At 34.5% G+C, this 16,932-nt stretch overlaps 1 pseudogene; it reads left to right on the top strand.

The window, feature by feature from the left end:
• The first annotated feature begins 7,642 nt into the window (after positions 1 to 7,642).
• On the top strand, positions 7,643 to 7,760 carry LOC120612609 (uncharacterized; annotated as a pseudogene).
• Positions 7,761 to 16,932: the final 9,172 nt, after the last annotated feature.

The following is a 16,932-nucleotide window of genomic DNA, read 5'->3' as shown; positions in this document are numbered from 1 at the left end:
AATGTTAGGCAAAATTTGAAATTAATGAATAAAGAATTATATGACTTTTGAACAGTCCTTGGGGAGCTGAGGCCATCTGGCTGTATAATTCACAACCCACCTGAGATGTGCTCCTCTAACTGTATGCCGCTCATTGGTGTTGTCCTTTTTGATAAAGATCACGTGAGAAATTAGTAGCCTTCTGCTCCAAAGGTGAGGTCCCCATACCTAATAGCACATATCAGAAAAGTAAATGTAAAATATTTCCCTTGTCCTTTGACAAGGTATTCTTCATCAAGCTTCAATTTGAGCTGCTTCTCTGTCAGAATTTGTGAGTGAGTACAGCAGCAACTGTGTCCTGAGCTCACTGAAGATAGATGACCTGCAAGGATGACACTGACCAAATGCCACCGGAAAGACGGATATGTGTTCTCTCTGTCCCTCCTGACGTAGAGCAGATCCACCTCCAGACGTAGAGCAGATCCACCTCCAGACCAGTTCCCCAAAATTCAAAAGGAAAAATCCTAAACGGCAAAATACTTTTACTAGAAGTCTAAAAAGTTTATGAAAGCATGCAAAGAGTGCCCCCCGTCACATAGACCCACAAACCACACTAAGGAAGACAGTCGATGAGAAGCTCCTATAGTATCACATTACAGACCCTAAGTTTTGTAAGTAGGAAAATGAGACATTAGGAGTTGACAGCAGCAGTCTGAACTGGACTCTCACTGCCTACCTCAGGCAAATCACTTAACCAGCTGAGTCTCAGAGTCCACATCTATAAAACAGGTCAGGAATTCCACATTTCCCAGTTGTTTTGACAAGTCCAGATAATATATACACATATATATATATATATATTTTAAAAGCAGCACCCAGAAGGTACTCAAAAACTTATAGCTATTATTGTTATCTTACCTGCCAATAATGATTATATTATTTTCACTTTTATCATTGAGACAACATAGAGAAATTAGAAGCTAAGTGACATGATTTGCTACATTTTCAAAACCCACCATCCTACAGGCTTTGGAACTGGGAAGAGCCTGTCGTGCCATCTTTTTTTTTGCAGTTAGTACTAGAGTCTTTCTTGGCACAGAGCATATTTTTCTCTTTATGGAAGTGAATACAGTATTACAAAGATGCTTTTAATAAGATACAGGCCACCTAAGCAAGAAACATCTCAATATGAAATAAAATGCTACAGTTCCATCATTTTGCCACCAGGCAGGCAACATGCCGGGAAATGCTTTTGCCCACTTTTCACTCTATGTCTAATCAATTTTCACTCTTTTCATAGCCACATGTGATGGGGTCGGAAATGGCTAAATAAAGTGAAAGATGTTTTGAATTGCATTACTAAGTGATAGATGCATTATTTTATAAATGAATAGCGCTACCCATATTCATATAATTTATGAATCGAAATGTCATTTGGGGGAAAACATCAGTGCCAGATTTTGCATTTAAATGCCTGCATTAGCTGTCAGCTGTGCCAAGTCCCACAAAGACAAACAGCTCCACAGTAGACACACAGATGAGGGTATTCATGGCCCACGTTTGCAAGCAGACGGGATATTGTAATCACGAGGAAGTTTTCTGTAGTCAAGTCCTTTACAGCTTATGTTTTTTTTCTGAAAACAGCCACATCTACGTGATTGATACTAAGTAGCAGAGTCTTTTGAGCCCTTAGAATTTCTTTTTCTTTTAATTCTATCTCCACATCAAATTGTTCTTCTTATTCTTATTATTTACTTTTAGAGCAATCTTTTAAAGTAAAATTAAATAAAATATATGACACAGTGGCATATAAAAAGTCTGAAATTTATATTGCAAATTCTGAATCTATATTTCTGTATGACTGGTGAATACTTACTAAGTATTATTACTCTATGTGATGGCAGTGGTGGTGGTGGTAGTGTGTGTGTGCGTGTGTGTGTGTGTGTGTGTATTCACACACCTGCAGCCTGCAGGAATGAGGGAAGACAAGAAGGAGGAAGGGAAAAGAAGAGAAAAAAAGAAGCTTTATGCCATCAAAGGTTAGAAGTGTTAGTTTAATGAAAGTTACCGAATAAAGCACAATTTAATGAAACAATTAGAAACCTATAAAATGGCCCATACCTTTTAGTGTATATTTTACTTTTCATTCATTTATTCAATCAGAGTTTATTCAACTCCTACTATGTGCTGAGCACATTGTTGAGTGTGACACATCGAGCCTGCATGATACACGGCCCTCAAGGAACAGGTCAGGAAGTGGAGATACTTAGGGGCTACGGATAAACAAATCAAAAAATGCAATCTGGGGTCATAAATGAGGTAGCTGTTTTAATAGAACTGTATCCAAGGTTTCAATAGCAGAGAAAGGGAGAGACCCTTAATTTTGCTGGTGGAGAGACAGGCTGTCAGGAAAATGGTAATGATTCTTAGAGGATGATGACTCAGTGATATACAAGGGAGGATGAGAAGAACAAGGGCATCTGGAGAAGAGAAAACAACACAAGTGGAAAAAATTCTGTAAGGTGTAAGACATACGAAACTTCAGAAAATTGCAAATGGTTTATCTGAAATATGGAAATATGACAAGAGGTGACTGAGAAGAGACAGGAAAAGGACCTGTTGAAACAAACAGCAAGAATAAAATAGGATATTCTAAATGTAAAAATCAGTCTAAATAAAAATAAATAACTGGCTAAATAAAAATAAATAAATGGTATGGTTAGATTATCAGCATATGATGAGCTTAAATGGTGAGGAGGAACCAGAGTAACACATTGAAAATTGACAGATGTGAATGCAGACAGAGGTTAATGAGTAAAAGCAGCCAGGTATGGAAGACCTGGAAATGGTGAGGATGATGGCAAGCAAGAGTACATGCTGCACATCTAAACAAGTAGCCCTATTTGGTCCAAGCCAACTGTAGCTATACTTGAAGATGGTCCCAGATTGCCTGATCTCTTAATTTATAAAGAAAGCAAGGAATCTATATCTTTATGTGCATTCTACCAATTTTTAAATCTTGGCAACTGATTCTAAAAATTTTTGTAAAAAGTTCAGACCTAAAAGAAGATAACTGTGAACCAGGTCTGGTCCATTGTTTTCCATTTGGTGTCCACTGCCTACATCCAACACCATGCACATAGAGAATGTTAGTAAACATTTTGCTGACAGAGTAAAACTAAGAGTTGAAATCATATAAAACACGATTCGAGGCAGAAAATGAAGATTAAATACATAAAACTCTGTATCTGATTCAACTATTTGTACAGTAAAATATATTTTGGATGTAACATAATGCCAGCAACTAATTCCAGAAATATTTGGGAGAGAAATCACAGTATTAAGGAAATTAAGATTATTTTTCTAGAGACTCCTTATTACATTATATCATTTTAAAAATTATAGATAATATGACTGTTCATAATGGTCAGTTAAATGCACTGTTTGACATCAAAGAAATTAAATACTATTTTATTAATTTTTATTGTCTGTCAAGTTGTCATTTTTCTTTCAGATGTTTTGCTTTGTTAGAGAAAGCGGAGCAATTCCCAGGTCCACATGCAGTTATCCCTCTGATAGTCCACCTATAGGCAAATGTGGTTAGGGGAAATGTCTCTATTGCAGCTTCAAGTTCTTAGAAGCCTGACTCAGATGACACTGGCCTTAGCTGAGCTTTTCCAGAAAATAACAATGTAATGGACCATGTTACTTTTTAAATGAAATTCAAGTGTTTAAAATTCATAGTAACAGATGTGCCCCAGTGGACAACTGTCACTGTTCTCCAAAGATAATAGGAAGTTGATCAAAAAGATTGTGAACATTGTATATATACAAATATATTTGTGGAAGACAGTATATAAATAAGCAAAATGGTGCAGTAGGCACTGCAAAGTAGTGTAAATATGGGTGAAATTTTATTTTATTGTTTTTTATTTGCATTTTTTATACTTTCAGAAATTCATATAATTCAGGAAAGTATATAATATATACAATGAGTATGTATTATTTGTATTCTGAAAAATAAGAGATGAAAGAGAAGAAACTATTTATAAAATAAATATTGGTTTAATGTATGAAGATGGGGAGGAAAAAGATATTTAATGATGGCTACTCTCAAGGTTGAAGATAAGAAAAGAGAAATCAAATGATCTGATCTCTTCTATCCTTGAAGAGAAGAATACAGATAAGAATGTGTGATAGTCTATTTAAATGCACTTTAATTTATATTCGATGTTTACTTTCAGTTCTAATATATAGTGAGTAGCTATAAAAGTTTGAAAAGAAAATTTGTCTTCTCGTCTTTCAGTCGGGGAAGGAAGGGAATGCTAGGCAAAAAGTCCTAAGGAGTAATTTGAGTTCATGTTGGTCGAAGTTAAAACAAAACAAAACCTGGGGAAAAGAAAGAAATATGAAGAATAAATATTTGATAGTATTATGATATGTTGGTCTTGAACTTGAGCTATAGTGACTGTGAGTATATTTCCTGAAATAAACATTTCAGGGCATCGAAAATAGTATTCAAGTCAGAGTTACGAAATTCCTTTAATGTTTAATAATAGTAGCAGCAACCATAATAAAAAAAAAAAATAGGAAAGAAGAAGTAAACAAATTTATACCACATTCAGAAAATCTAAAAAATTAGAAAGACTAGACCTTAACAAAATGTTGGTCCCTTTGGGCAATATGAATATTTTGTTATTAATACTTAGTGTTCCTTTGAGAAGGTGAATAGCTCATTAAAACTACAGAGAGGCTTGCTAAGAAATGCAAAGGATTGGGAATAAAAACTTGATTTCTTTAGAAACTGAAAATGATGCTTCTGAAGCTCCCACCAGCTAAATAGTTCCTTAGTGTGTCTAATTCTGAGATAAATAATGCTAAGTGTGGTACTACTTTGGCGTCCCTACTGCAATTAACATAACCCTCCAGGGAGAAAAGATATCATGCAAAAGCCCCTGGTATCTAAAACTAAATATTAAATTGAGATCTTCTCAACTGCCTAAACTACACTTTGAGAAGTATAACATTTGGGACATCAGGGTAACATTAAAGGCAGTTTTGATACTCCTGGGCATGATACTCCAGCCGCCTGGAAGAACTAAGGGAACAATTTAAACAATGGAAGAATCTGGCTCATTAAGAAAGATTCTTGCTAGAATAACAAACATAATGTGTGCATCAGTCAGCAAGTCTTTTGCTTTCTCTTGGTCATCCATATGTAAAAAACCACATCTATCATTTCTCTTCTCCTTCATATTTGTAATATCTCCTTATATAGCATCACTTTCCCATGGAGTTAATATGTTCTCCACCCTGTCTTCCAACTCACTAATGGTTTAAGAGTTTTAAATTAACAGGATTAGACATGGCTTCACACCAGTTACACATCACATGGTAGGTTCTCCCAAGTGTCATTTATTATTATTTTATTTATTCAGATCCAGGATTATAGGCATAGACATGTTCCTACACGAATCTCAAAGGTCAGATAATCCATTATTCTTATTTTAACTGATGAGGAAGTTGAGGCCAAGTGAGGTTCAGTGATCTTTAAAAGACCAATTATTGATCCAAATATTTACTGCAGAATCTTAGACTAGCCATTAACCGTTTCCTCTGCCGATACTCTACTTGCAATCTGAAGAAAGTTATGCTATGTGCAAGCAAAATTGAGAGAAAAAATATTTTGTGAAGTAAAATTTTCAAAACCCCTCCTAATCATGAATCAAAATATAATAACATTCATGAGGCAGAAATTTAAAGTATTTGCATTTTACATAAGATTGTGCACACCAGGTGCTTTTAGGGCCTGGCAATTTACAAAAATGAGTGAAGAATGTGGACTGTATATAACTGTAAAGACTGGGCCCCTTTCAACATTACATTAATTCTAAAAGTTAAAAAAAAAATTCTGTGTTCCAAACCAATTTCAACCAAAGGCCACCAACTTTTAATATTTTAAATCTCACAGGATGGACTGAATTATCATTTATCACTGAATAAATGAGATGCTTTTGTTCCCTTTTGATGAGAGAAATAAAAAACAGGAAGTTAGATGTTCACTTCATACCATATACAGAAATAATTCCAAATGCTTTAAATGTTTTAGAAGCATTTAACTCAATAGAGTACTGGAAGTTTATGCTTTGATGCACTCCTTCTGATCTAAACACATAGCAATTAAATATAAAAGGAAAACAAAAATGGCATAACAGGATCAAAAGCAAATCTCTCAAATCAAAAACTGAAAAGAAGCGCAAGGCACCAACTGAGTCCCAAAGCCATTGGTCATCTGAGCTGTATGCCCAAGAGTAGGCAATAGTGGCCAAAAGTTTAGCTCCTATGAGCAGAAAGCTGAAAACTGGTCTAGGGAGTCAGGGAGCACTGCTTAATGCTACAGACAGAAAAGGAATTCTGCTCTAATGAAACATGCTCAGAAACAACACCAAAAAACTACTCCCAATCATTTCCTAGAGTTCTGTTTCTATGGAGCAGCAAGCATTAAAAAGATGATAAATACAGTTTAGGATTAAGTATTAGTCTCCAGATTTTCCACATCCCCAAAAATCACTCCAGGGAAGAAGTTTTAACCTATAAAACCTAGTTCTAGACTGTCATGCTAAGTAGAGGTAACCTTAAAACTACAAGCAGAAAACAGTATGGAGTCCCCTCAGAAAATTAAGAATAGAATTACCGTATGAGCCAGCATACGGTAATTCTATTCTGGGTATCTAACCTCAAAATTTGAAAACATTTATCTGTACAGATACATGCACCTCGACGTTCATTGCAGCATTATTCATAGTAGCCAAGACATGGAAACAACCTAGTACCCTTCAATAGATGAGTAGATAAAGAAGCTGTGGTACATTACTCAGCCATAAGATGAGATGAAATACTACCATTTGCAACAACATTGATAGATCTTGAAATTATCATGCTAAGCGAAATAAGTCAGACAGGAAAAGTTGAGAATCATATGATTTCACTCATATATGAGATATAAAACTGAAAGCAACAAATGAACATGATAAATTAACAGAGGCTCATGGACACAGACAACAGTTTAGTGGTTACCAGAGGGAAGGGGGAAGAGAGGCAGATAAGAGTAAAAAGGGTCAAATATATGGTGATGGAAGGAAATTTAACTTTGGGTGGTGAACACACAATACAATATACATATGATATATTATTGAATCATACACTTGAAATCAACATAATTTTATTAACCAATGTCACCCCAAAAAAATTAATTAAAAAATAAAACTGCAAGCCAGAGATAGAAACTAGAGAACAAAGGACTTCTCAAAACATCTCAAATAATTAATATTGTACAGACTTTGTTTTCTACCCATAGTGCAGACAGATTAGATAGGAGGAAGAAAACATGTATGAAAACAACATGTATATACACATGCACCACACACACACACACACACACACACACACACACAAACCTTAAATGCACTCCTAAGTGGCTCACTGGACAACAAGGGAAGTATGCTGGAAATGATGAAACACTTAGAAACAAATGACGATGAAAGTATTTTAGAGCAAATTTTACAGGGTTGAGTCATTGGTGTTCTAAGGATGGATAAATTTAAATTTGTTTATTTGAAAAGTAAAGTACTTTAAAATTGAATTTTTTAAAAATACGGAGTGTGTCTACTGCCATGCTACCCTGAACTAGCCCGATCTCATCTGATCTCAGAAGCTAAGCAGGGTCAGGCCAGTTAGTACTTGGATGGGAGACCACTTAGGAAGACCAGGTACTGTAGGCATTATTTTTTAAAAATAAGGGATTGTAATCTGACAAGTTCCCTGCAAACTGTGAGGTCAACTAAGGGTTGCTTCACCTAAAAAAAAAAAAAAAAAAAAAATGCTGAATGAGTTAATCATGTAACTTAAGACATTAAGAAAAGTAAAAAATCTGAAGACAGTTAAAGCAAGAAAATAGTACGAACAGGTATTAATGAAAGAGAAAACAAAGAATCAAAAAAAAAATAATTAGTGAAATCGAAATCTAATGTGCTGCAAAAACAAGTAAAATAGAAATGACTGATCAATAAAATAAATTAAACACAAGTATTATTAGCAATGAAACTTGACACACCTATAGATACAAAGCACATTCTTAAAATCAAATTAAGAAACCAATCTGACATAAACATAGATACCAAAATCTTAACATATTATCTGAATAAGTAAAGTTGTATAAAAAAATAATACATCATGATCTAATTCTGTTTATTCCGGGAAAACAAAAAAGTTCAATAATAGAAAACTATTAAGTACTATATTAGCGAACAGATGACAGGAAAAATCACATAATCATAACAGATGCCGAACAAAAAGCATTTCATGACACTTATGATTTTCAAAAACACATTTAGAAAACAAATGTAGATAATTCCTCTATTGGATCATAAGTCTTAACTTATTCAATACATTGGAAAGGAAGAAACAAGATTAATATGTATTGCTATCTATGTAATTATCATGGAATTTTCACTATTAGATTTTACAAAGTATGCAGGATACAAGGTCAACATCAAAATTATTAAGGTTTCTACACATCAATAGTAATCAATTAGAAAAAGTAATAGAAAATAATTCCTGTCTGTTATAGAAAACAACAGCAACAACAAAAACACCATCAAGCCAGGAATAGACCTAAGAAAAGATAGAAGGCTTTCTGGAAGAATAACACTTTGTTGAAGAACATAAAAACAGACTTCAATAAATAGAGATATATTAATGGATTCAAAGGCTTAATATTGCAAATCCTTCTTCTGACTTTTAAATTTATATGCACAGGTATTATTTGAATTTTATGAGGACCATATAAAGCCATTTTAAAAGTAAACTCAGCCAATAAGTCTGTATTAACCAGATTTCATTAGAATGTCTTATATTTACTTCCTGAGTTTCTATGTGACTTGTTTCAACTGGTTCCCAATTATAATTGTTCATTTGCAATTCTAATTCTGTAAACTATGTCACCTGGCTCTTGGAGTTTTCCATTCTGAACCCTAGTAACTGGCCTTGGCTCATTCTGAACTCTGGTTTTAGCCCCAAGTCTAGATCATTCCCTCATAGAGAACCAACCCCTGAACCTCTGCTGGTTTATACTTACATATTCCTGTTCCACAAAATAGTACATGAGCATAGTGACTGAAAGACTCCTAAATTAGTTAAATTTCTCTGTTTTACATCCAAAAACTTTAAGAAAAAAATATCTTAATGCATAAATGCTTCAGTTCTGCTAACATATGTCTCATAATGAGTGTGCCACTATCCATGTTGTTGTACCCCTGGAAATGGGATTTTTCAGGCCAAGATGATGACTCACTGAGGCACCATTTCTAGAAATCTAGTCATTTCTACCTAGGAGATTGGCCACTCTCAGGAAGTCATGAATCAGTTACCAAAAGGGAAGCTACAGCATCGAATGAATTGAAGTCTTGTGAGAGTTTGATGAGTCAGAGCCATTTTTTTTTTTAAAGAAAAATAACCTTGGGTAATTTTTAACATGTGAAATTCTGATTTTTTTTAGAATGAAAAAGCAACAAAACAAACTGTTTTTAAAATTTTTTATTAGGAAAAATCTGGATAATGATTGCAATTAATTAAGTTCTTTTAAAAAATACATCGTACATATGAAGCTGTAAATTTATCTGCCAAACACTTTAACTTAAAAAATTAAACAAGTCAAATAATTTGTTTACTTTGTGCTTCAGTCTGACTTATTTTTTGGCAGTACTTCATTCTGTGGGAAAAAAAGAATCAGATATTGAATAGTACCTTCTTCAAAAGAACTATTTTAAAAGAATCTTAAACATAATACTCTATGTTTGTAAGCCCAAGGAAAAGGATAAAATAAGATTTTGTTCTGTGATTGAGATATCTGGGGAGTTAAATTTTTCATTTGTTCGTGATAAAAAAAAAGAGAGATGCTGAAAGAAGCAGATTTTGTGACTTTTTATCTGGATAGATAGAGAATACAGCTTTATTATGCCTAAGGAAGTTATTAGCCACACAAGTGGTCTCTGTCCACTTTGTCTGTTCTTCTCCAAACTCAGATATGCAGTCTATGGTTCTCTAATTCTTTAGGGACCATCTCCCTTTTTTTCACCCCCAACTTACCAGAACTTGCCTGTTTTTAGATCCATTACCTCAGAAACTTTCCTGTGTTTCAATATCTAATAAAAACAAACCAAGATTTTTTGTTTTTCAGTCTACACTGCTTCTGTTTCTTGTGCTATGTCAACTCCATGGGTGATCAAACGTGTCAAGATTATCTTTGCAGCATCCTTCCTATCTTTTAAAGATAATTGTTTTTGTCTTTCATATGTTTCTGAATTCTTTATTTCCAGTTAGTTTATCCTGAGTTTGTTCATATCACCATCAATGGCCATGATCTGCTAAGAAGAACTAACCCTCGGTCACCTTTGATCTAATTTTTCTGTGAGGTAAAGACGGCCCTGAATATAATGGTCTGAAAACACCAGATGATCATTAGAACAATTTTATTTACTTATTAGTACCTATTAAAAATTGATAAGACAATTATAATGATTTATTTTATGTGTCAACTTGACTGGGCCCGCAGTGGTCTCTATTGTCTTTGTCCATTTTTCTCCAGTCTCAACTGGATATATACCACACATCACTCCAATTCTGGGGGGACAATCTCCTTTTTTCTCACTCCCAGCTTATCAAAACTTGCCGGTTTTGGGTTTCCTCACCAGATATTTGGTTATATATTATTTCTGGGTGTATCTGTGAGGGTGTTTCTGGATAAGATGAGATTTTTTTCAAAACAGGATTTTTACCTTCTAACTATAAAACTGCATTACATTTCTAGTTATGTCCTTTTGTGTGATATATTTAGGATCAAATACTTAATAGAGAAGTCATCATTATACTCCTAGCCTGATTGGTTTGAACCCTCACACAGTAGAGGGACCCTTCCCCATTTCAGTTTGAGGTACCTTGGTGTCATGAAGAAGGCAGTAGCTTGCTGTAGAAATAGGGATCAAGTCTAAAATCCCCAATGCAAGTTAAGAACAAATAGAGAAAGAAAATCTTCTTCCCCTCAGAATCCTCCCTGGGTTAGCAGAAGGAAAGAACACAGAAGTGTCCATGGATGAACAGTGGGCTTCGTATCTCAGACTGAATTTTCTCTGCCTCCACCCCATGTCTCTCCTCACCCTGTTACTTCCTGGCCGCACTTCAGATCCTGCAAAATACCCTATCTCCTGACCTTTGCCCCCAATTTCTGCTCTGGGCAACCTGAGCACAGATTACCTTGCCTAATGTGAGTAGGCCTCATCCAATCCATTGAAGGCTTGAACAGAATAAGAAGCTGAGGAAGAAAGAATTCTTTCTCTCCATCTGGCTGTCTTTGATCTAGGACATTGGTCTTCTCCCGCCTTCAGACTCAGACTCAGATTGGAACTTATACTACCAGCTCTCCTAGTTCTCAGGCCCTTGAATTTACACTGGAACTTACAGCAACAGTTCTCCTGCGTCTCCAGCTTGCTGACTGGAGATCTGAGAATTCTCAGCCTTCATAATCACGTGAGCCAATTTCAAGGAACTGGCTCACGTGATTATGGATATATATATATATACATATATACATATTTATGAATATGTGTGTGTGTGTGTGTTTGTGTATATATATATATAATTAATTACCAAGGGCCTACCATGAGACTGACAGTGTCCTAAGCAGTAGGAGATAGAATTGGTTGTCGAAGCTGGCCTTATGCTCAAATCATTGAATTGAGGATGGTTCTGTCAGCCAGCTTCCTTTGTAAACTCTGGTGAAGAAGGACTAGCGATTCATTCATTTGGTCAACAAGTATATGTTAAGTATCTATGATTAGGTATTTTTCTAGGTTCTGGAGATACACCAGTACAGGGCAGGAAAGAAAAACATCCCTATTTCATGGAATTTGAAATGTATTGGGGTAGTCAGACAATTATGAATGAAACAAATAAAATACACAGTTGTTGAGAAACAATCCTCCATGGGTCTCTCACATCGCCACATATCTTGTGATTAGAGGTACTGACTGCCTTTGTTTTGGACTATTTTTCAAAGATGTTTATATAGTGAAGAGACTTGGAAGATATAATCTCTTGTTCCAGAGTGAGGTCAGATTTTCTTATAGCCTTAGATATAGTATAGTGATAACCTATCACTATATCCCTACATATCACTATGTCACTATATTGCTATAGTGATAGTGATGGGCTTTAGGACTGAGTGAGATGGAAAGTCACTAGGAGATTTTCAGCAAAGAAGTGACATAATTTGATTTGCAGTTTAATAGAATCACTCTGGCTTCTGGGTTGAAAATAGATCAAAAGAGACCAAGGCAGAGAAAGGAGTTATGGGACTGAACGATGAGGCAGAGATAAAGTGTGTAGCTAGAAAGGGAATGTTTCCCAGAGTTAGAAGGAGAGGTAAAATAGAGATATTCTTTAAATAAAGGTATTTCTCCTTTCATATTTAAAACCCTAATTGGTATGCTAATTTTCTCAGTAGCAATCTTCTTTAGTTTACTGAACTATAATTGTTCAGTAATTAATGCTAAGAATTCATTAAGCAATAAAAAAATGTCCTCTCTAGTTAAAGAGGAGTACATGTCCTACATGTGAAATTAAGGAAAAAAATATTTAGAATCATTAATTGATAACTTGCAACAGACATGAGAATTTTAATATTTTTGAGACATCATGAAGCAAATAAAATTTAGACTGAGTTTTTTTCTTTTGGCAGTAAAATATGTCAGTACACAGGCTCTTCTAGTCAGAGAAAGCCTATATCTCTTATTTCAGAAAGCAAAAGTCATAGTTAGAGAAAAGATGGTCAAGCATACCCAAATCACTATTTTCCAGTAATCTTTTCTTTCTAAGCCAGTCATCTTAATCTTTCAGAGATAATATCCTACAAATTTTGCAAAAAATTTTAGCTGATTCACTGACATGGTTAACTTCTCATATCTTCCTATAATATAATAAACCTCATATAAAAACTAAGGAAGGAAAGAAGGAGAATCGTCATGACAAGAAAGCAATGCAAACCCTAGGTAAAATCAGAAAAACGAGAAATCTATTTTTATGGACTTCATCATCATCCATCTCTTTTTAGTACCCTGGAGAGGTATCTTTCCTGACCAAGTAGCATCATTCTGGCCCACCAATCCTAAGAGTATTTATGGTTGAAATCTCCCCAATAAAAATATTCTATTCCCGACAACTAGACAAGGCCTTGAGTTATTGATAAACAACTCTCTGAGAAAGCCCCAGATAATATATGAGTATTTTAGCTATTCATCCATTATCCATCCATTCATCCATTCATCCATACATCATTGCAGCAAATATTTATGTAGAACTTTGTGCTAGAAGATACAATGATTTACATGAAAAATAAAGAAATATCTAAGATATGATCTCTGAAGAGAAAATTTACATGCCAAGGAAAACGGTGCACATTCTGTGTCAATTTCAGTGTTTATACATGCTGTCATAATTGTTCATACAAAGAAAAATAGAAGAAACAATAAACCTTGCTATTGTTCAATACAAGGAGCTCTCAAACTGTGCATTTAAGGGTGAGTAAAATTTACTTAGGAAAGGAGGTAAAGGCAGGAGCAAGAACCTCAGAGGACAATTTCCTCTATCAATCTGTTGTCTCTGAATATGTGATGTGGGTTCAAAAACTTTAATACACTCCCCAAGATAGCTGCTTCACATGTTATTACTGAAATCTATGTCAGAAAGTTTGTTAAGTAGCATAAGAAGTGTAAGAAATAATTCTTCATTTGTGAAATGAGCAATATTTAAGATATGTGGTTGGTTAAAAAGACTTCACAGACCTACTCAGCTCCCTGGTGTGATGGAAGAGTAAGAATCCAGCCCATCTGGCAGCGTATTCCTCCATTTTACAGGGATTCTGTCCTGATTCAACTACAAACTTGCTTTAGAATACAATTGCATAAATGAATCTAAATGAAGGCAAACTAATTTATTAGGAGAGAAATGAGACAGTCGTTGGGGGACAAGAATTGATTGGAAAGGGAGGGCAACATGCAGGTGAAGGTGGGATTTTAAGGGAGATCTTTCTTTTAGCATCTCTCTAAGTGCTAGTCGGCCAATTCTGCAGATGTACCAGTTCTCTTTGGAACAAGTACCAAGGCCACATATCTTCTATTCTCACCAGGCCTTACACCGTGTCTTGCATTGAATATTTATATTCTTGTAATGAAGTAAGGAAGGAATAAATACAGAGAAGTTCATTTCAAGTATGTGTTTTTTTGATTTATCAAGCCAGAAAGAACGTTGTAAATCCAAAAGAAGACAAAAGAAAAGGCAAGAGGATCTGTAGAAAGTATTGACAATAAGAAATGAATAAATGTTGGACCACAGGAACCTTGGGAAATCGGCTGCTATCACGCTCCCTTATTTCCTCAGTATCTTCTCTCCCTATAATCCTTTTCTCATACCCTAAAGACAATGGGCTGATTTTAAAACTATTGTTCTTACCATAAGAGAACTCACATACATAATACGCAATCTATGCTTACTACGGGCAAATAAGTCAGGCCTGCTTTTGTTAAAGCTCTTAAAATATCTTAAATTATTTTCAAAATACTATGATCTAAAACTACCTATATTATGTTTTCAATTTTCTACATATATTTTGAAATTTGATAGTATGTGCCCTGTTTCTTCGCAAGTAATAATGAAATAGTTTAGCTTTGATTGAGTGCATTTTTTGTGAATCTGGTATTTCTGAGGTTATATATTTCAATCTATTTATTGACTGAATAAATAGAAAAAAAGAAACACAATTGCCATGTGAATGCTGTATCATGAATCAAAATATAGCAACCATAGGCAACTAGTTTTTCCCTAGAGAATAGAAACTCAGGAGGATAGCAAGAAAATAAATTTCTGTCACGTTCATTTTTTAAATGTCAAATACACAGTGATCTTTGGTCATATAGCCAAGGAGGTGACAGGAGTGTGGAGGTAGTATTTCTGTTGACCTTTTAATAGACCAGCTATGTTTGATGTGATTTTACATTTATATTTCCAGATGCATAACATTTATGGGCCCTCAAAAAATTAGGGTATTGATGAAATACCTAATTTTTTTTGGAAATGCATATGGTACTGGAATGTCCATAGAACATCAGGCACACAACATGCCTAATACAATCTTTGCTTTTGTGCAATCTGTTCTGACTACTACACCATGTACCTCAGGGACTTTGCTTACATATTCTAGAATGTTATTTAACCTAAAGATAAATAAAACTCTTTTAAACAGAGTACAGAGGCTGTATTCTGAGGCTCAGGTCTTACTTTGTTCTTGGGTGCAACTCAACCCACAGAAAGATTATTCACACCCACTCCTAGGTCTTAGCTGCACTCCCACCACCAAGTACTCTTACATCCAAAATGCCCCCTTTGTAAAGCAGGAGGGCCTGAAAAAGAGAAACAGTATGTTCAGTCATTTTGCAACCACTGGGTAAAAAGTTCACCTTCAGTCCAAGTTTAAGGATATTAGTGCCTATTCTATACAGTTGCGGAAGCCAGAGCAAATGAAATGTTGTTGAAAGAAAGTCATGTTTTAAAGCTTGAAATTTTTGATTTAAATTTTTGAGATTTCCTTGTAATGAAAATGATTAACTTGATATTTCAACCTATGTTTGCATAAGCATTTTGTTGTCAATTTAGAATGTGTTCTCGATGGATAACTGGCCTTATATGCTTACAAAAACTGTATTAAAATGCTAATGCAGGGTTGAAATAAAACACAAAGTACATTTATGTATTATATTAGGCAACAATTTTACCTGAAAGGATGAATTTTTTAAGCACTTTTACACTTTTACTGCAGAACCTAATCTAAATGGAGCCCACTGTAGAATAAAATTACTGGATAACACTTATTGAAGTCCAAATAAGGAATACTAGAATACATGAGCTGGTAAGTATGCAGAAGGACAATGAAATAGAATATTTTAAATCAGAATTTATCAACCAAAGTATTATTAACATTTGAGGCTGAATAATTCTATACCGTCGAGGACTGTCCTGTGCATTGTAATACATTTACCAGCATCTCTTGCTTCTGCTCACAAGATGCCAGTAGCAATCACCACCATCACCACAACCGCCACCTCGGCCAAAATTGTGATAACCAAAAATGTTCTAGACATTTTTTTCATCAGAAATCAAGACAGTTCTGCAAAATCCTGAACATAGGGTTATTAGTCATTTAACTCAAAAAAGACATTTAAAAAAATACAGATATTAACACAAAACAATGCCACAACCACACATAACTCTGGCCTGAAGATGTTAGCCATTATCAATATGTAATCTATTGCCCAAATTTTATCTAATATATATCATTTAAGAAATGGAATCATATTTATCTTGACAGATTTTTATTTTTATATAGGTTTTCCTTGTGCCTTTTTTTTCTGTATTAACAAATCTGAGTTTTTAGAAAAGAGACGTTTTCTCAATTTTCTACTTAAATTTACAGGGAAATACTATATGATTAAACATTGAGTCTCACCTAATTCTCTGAAACCATCAATAATATTGGACTTAGAAAATGCAACTTCTATTGTTCCAAATACAAACTAATTTTAAAAATTTTGCTTTCTAGAGCAAAGGACAACTGATCAATACTATATTGCATGCAAACTATTCTCGTATATATTTTGAGTTCAATTCCCAGCCTCACAATTTGCCTGTTTTGTTGTTGTTTTTTAATTTCTAGGTTTCTAGTTGATGCTTTTTAGGACCCAGAAGTTCCTATAAACTTTCCTTTCCTTTGAACACCAAGAATCAGTGCAATTTAAAGATAACTAGTGCTTAAGTAGTGGGGAAAAGAATAAAAGAAATTTACAAAGA

Source organism: Pteropus medius, unplaced genomic scaffold (assembly GCF_902729225.1).
Source record: "Pteropus medius unplaced genomic scaffold, Ma_sr-lr_union100, whole genome shotgun sequence".
Classification (NCBI taxonomy): Eukaryota; Metazoa; Chordata; class Mammalia; order Chiroptera; family Pteropodidae; genus Pteropus; species Pteropus medius.
This window is presented reverse-complemented; position numbering and strand designations above follow the sequence as displayed.